This window comes from Hydra vulgaris, chromosome 08, assembly GCF_038396675.1.
Source record: "Hydra vulgaris chromosome 08, alternate assembly HydraT2T_AEP".
Taxonomy (NCBI): domain Eukaryota; kingdom Metazoa; phylum Cnidaria; class Hydrozoa; order Anthoathecata; family Hydridae; genus Hydra; species Hydra vulgaris.
The window spans coordinates 37,283,369-37,287,616 of record NC_088927.1 but is presented as its reverse complement, the minus strand read 5'-3'; the positions used below and the strand labels follow the sequence as shown (position 1 = coordinate 37,287,616).

At 28.2% G+C, this 4,248-nt stretch overlaps 1 long non-coding RNA gene across 1 annotated transcript; it reads left to right on the top strand.

The window, feature by feature from the left end:
- Positions 1-1,421: 1,421 nt before the first annotated feature.
- LOC136084307 (uncharacterized) lies at positions 1,422-3,739 on the top strand. The gene is made up of 3 exons (XR_010640465.1): positions 1,422-1,565; positions 3,212-3,277; positions 3,513-3,739. It is a non-coding gene; the product is annotated as an uncharacterized LOC136084307 (long non-coding RNA).
- The last annotated feature ends 509 nt before the right edge of the window (positions 3,740-4,248 follow it).

Below are 4,248 nucleotides of genomic sequence, written 5' to 3'. Positions count from 1 at the left end.
AATTGGTCTGTAGTTATTACATTCAAGTATTGAGTCTTTTTTATGAATTAGGAATAACAGAAGCGGTTTTTAAAATATAAGGGAATATTTTAAAAATAATTAAATAGTTCAGAAAGAACAGAAGAGATGTCATTTGCAAGAGCTTAAAAAATAGGAATGAAGTTAAGTTCTGAAGCCTTGCTATCATTAAAAGAAAAAATAATAGATAATACTTCGTTTTTGTTTGTAGATTTTATGAATATTGATTTAAGATTAGGATCTTTAAGATATTAAAGTCAGTATTGGATGAATGAATATTTTTCTGTAACTCTTCTGGAACTAAAATAAAGAATGAATTAAAAGATTCTGAAATTGGTTTGTATAACATGGAGTTGTTAGAAGATAATCAGGAAGGATATGAGTTACCTCTCAAACTAATGTTTAAAAGATTCCTAATACCGTCCCATCATGATTTCAAATTTTAGCATTATCAGAGAAGAACTTAGAGGAACGTAAAAAGAAGTAAAAAGCACTTACTACAACGGGTGAGAGCAACAAGTAAGTTTTAATATGTTTTATAAGATTTTTCTAGACTGAGTTTGTTATTAGGATTCTTTGCTTTAAGAAATTTGTTTACTATTTTATTCCGTATTTGAATTGAAGTCAGGATTCCTCGTGTTATCCAAGGTTTGACACCCCTAGATAAGCAACAATTGATGACTATTTTGTAATAGGTTTATCTAAAAGTTGAAACTTGTGAAAAGCTCTTAAAATTACTTATTAGTCTTTGTCGACGTTGATTACATTACTCCAGCTAATTTTTGAAAAATCACTACATAATTTTTCGCAATTTGTTTTTATTAAATTCCGACAAAAAATGCAGCTTTTACGAGGAATAATTTTGGTTCTTGGATGCATGTATTAAAAATTGAAATGAATGATATAATACCTTAGAAAATTACCAGAAAAAATATTTGTAGAAGTTGCATTACAAAATATGTTATCAATTAGAGTTTTTGAGTGATTCGTGACTCTTGTCGGCAATGAAATAAAGGGAACAAAGTTATTTCTAGGCACCGCTGATTCGGTTCGTAAAGTCTGCAAAAAGTCAGACCAACTTATTTTGCGGATTAAAACAGTCAGATCGTTAAATATTATACAAACCATAATCCGAAAAATAATTTACGAACTAATAGCGAATTTTTTTTTTTCGGATTCTATTTGCTGTTCGGACTATTAATCCGAAAAATTTTTACGAACTGCTTGCGGATTTTTATTTTGCAGATTTTTTTTGATGTTTGGATTATTAATCCGAAAAACTTTTACGAATCAATTTAACTTTAATTCGCTTAGCGAATTATAGGAATCGCGTTCCGTTCACGTCATCATTAAATGGTGTGGTCCAAATAAATTACATTTTTATTGTGCGCGTCATTAATCAATGGTGTGGTTTAAATGAAATACATTATTATTGTGCGCGCGCAAATAGTGGATTTCTTTTTTTATTTTTAATCATTTCTATTTGGAAATCTTACAACAATTCGTTCAACAGATCAACAAGTCTAACTTCACTTACATTTATTACGGTAAGCCATTATTATATTATTTTGATTGAAAAGTTTAGAATTTTTCAAACTCAGATTTTGCGGGTTTTTTTTTTTTTAATGGATCAAATTCTTTGGCGAATTAATTCGCTTTGCAGATTGTTTCAATTAGTGGATTGGTCCGATAAAATTTATATAGTTATATTTCTTCTACTTAAATAGAAAAAGAAATAAAAATAGCAATAGAGATAAAAACTAGTTTGAAAAATTGTTACGTTCATTTCAACAATTAAGGAAAACAGTTAGTTCTTTTGTTGAAAACATTATGCATGCCTCTAAAATATCATTTATTGTTAAGACAAATATTAAGGAAAATTTTCAAATAACTTTTAAATTTCTTTTAAATTTTAAATTTTAAAGTTCTTTTTCGGAAACTGTTTGCATGCATCAAAAACTTAATAGTTAGTTCTTTTTCGGAAACTTTTTGCATGCATCACGTTTTATTAAGACAAATATTAAAGAAATAATATTTGCTTAATATTTTTAATAATACTCCCTCAATATTTCCGAAATATTGAGGCAGATATTTCAATAAAAAGTCCGTAAAGCGAACATGTAATTTGATCCGTGTTTTTGAATTTTTAATCCGAAGAGTAATCCGTATTAATATTCAGGGTGCGTATTCGCAAAACTTTCGTAACTTTTGCACAGCTCAACTAAGGTTATGGAAATCGTAAGTTCATGTTACAATTTGGTATTCACCGATGTTTTGCAGCATTTCCGTAAAGTTAGGGTTGCGCATGAGTTGCGCTGAACTTACGCAAAAAACAATCAAGTTGATTTTTTTTTAAATGAAATAAGTTTTCGTAATTTTATAAAACAAACTTTTCTAACATTGAATTCATATAAGTTTTAACTAATTTAATTAAAAAAAATAAAGCAGGGAATATATACAGCTCGAGAAGAACCAATCTTTCAATCTCAAAGATTGAGATGTTGGTATATATGAAAGAAAACACTAAGCAACTCAGCAAAATTCAAGACATTGAGTGGCCAGGAAATGAATTTGGAAAATAATTCATTTTCAGTGTGATTTTGACTTTTTTTTTTTTTCTTAACATGAAAATCATTTCGTTTCATTGTATATTTGAATATTGTAAATAAATAAAAATGAATCTTATTTTAAAAGAATTCTTTATTCTGAATCCGTATAAATCCGTAAAAATAATATCGGTTCGGATTCCAATTCGAAAAAAAATTTTCGAATTGCAATCCGATTTGAAAGCATCGAATCGGATTGCAGTCCAAAAAAATAATCAGAAAAAATTTTAACGAATTTTTTTCCGATACATTACTTTCGGATCAAATCAATCAGTAAGTAATTTGAACCGTTCAGCATAGATAGTTCGGTGCACAATCTGACAATCCGATAAACAGTAATGGATCGGCGGTCTCTAGTTATTTCTAAATAAGCTAATATAAAGTAATGTTGTCTAAAAATTTAGAGACAGAATAATTTGAGTTTGCTAATAAAAGATTTACATTAAAATCACGTATTAAAAATATAGTTTTTTTTTCTTCCATAGATAGTTATTTCAAAAGTGAAATTAAATATGATTTAATAAGTTATGGAATGTTCCTATTAGGATGGCGATAAATACAGCTAATAATGATGTTTGATTTTTTAGGAATGATGATTTCTACAAACACAGATTCTCAAAACTTTAGTTTAAGCATATTAAGATCGTTTCTAGGTTTGTAAATTAATGTATTAGATATATAAAGTAAAGCTTCTGTAAAATGAAATTTTGTTGGTGCGTGTTCATAAACATAACTGGTAAGATTTAATGGGATAGTTGGTCATTTTTTGTGTCATTTTTTAGTTTAGTTTCAGTTATAACTATAATACTAAACTCATGGTTAATAAGAGATTAATTCGTTAAAATTTTTAATAAGGGTATTTAAATTTTTTATAATGTTTTCTTCTAGGTTTACGTCATTGTCATTGTTGTTATTAAGTTAATGAGAAATGAAGTTATTTAGTTCATTATAAAGATAAGACTCTATGGTGTTTGGAAAAGATAAAATTTTGTTAGAGAGTTCACTAATGTGATCACTTTACCATCTGTTATTTGAACACACAGTTCCTTATCAGATAAAGAACTAAATGGAAAAATACATTTTCTATATGAAATACAGAACCAAGATGTTTTAAAGTTTTTCAATATCCTAAATTCAACATCATTCAGTTGATACCCGGTGGGAAATGAGCTAACGACTAGCGAGCGACTAGCTAGCTTTATAGCGATTTTCTAGCGATTTTTCTTTTCTTATTTTATTCTTTCGTAATGTCTTTAACATCTTCAATAATTCGATTTTTAGTGTTGGATCTATTATAATTATGAAAATAATTGAACTTTAAACATGTCGATTTTGTAACGATATGTCGCTAGCTACATATCGCAGTTTTTAAGAAAGCGATTTTATTACGAAAAGACGCTAGCTACATATCGTATTGGTGTAGCTGGTTACTAGATAGCGATAAATCAATAGTTATTCGATTGTTACGTATCGCAGCTTTTAAGCTATCGATTTAATAACGATTTATCGCTAGTTACATATCGTAGCTTTGTAGCTAGCTACATGATAGCCACAACTCGATAGCTAGTTGATAGCTTCATATCGCAGTTTTTAAGAAAGCGATTTTATTACGAAAAGACGCTAG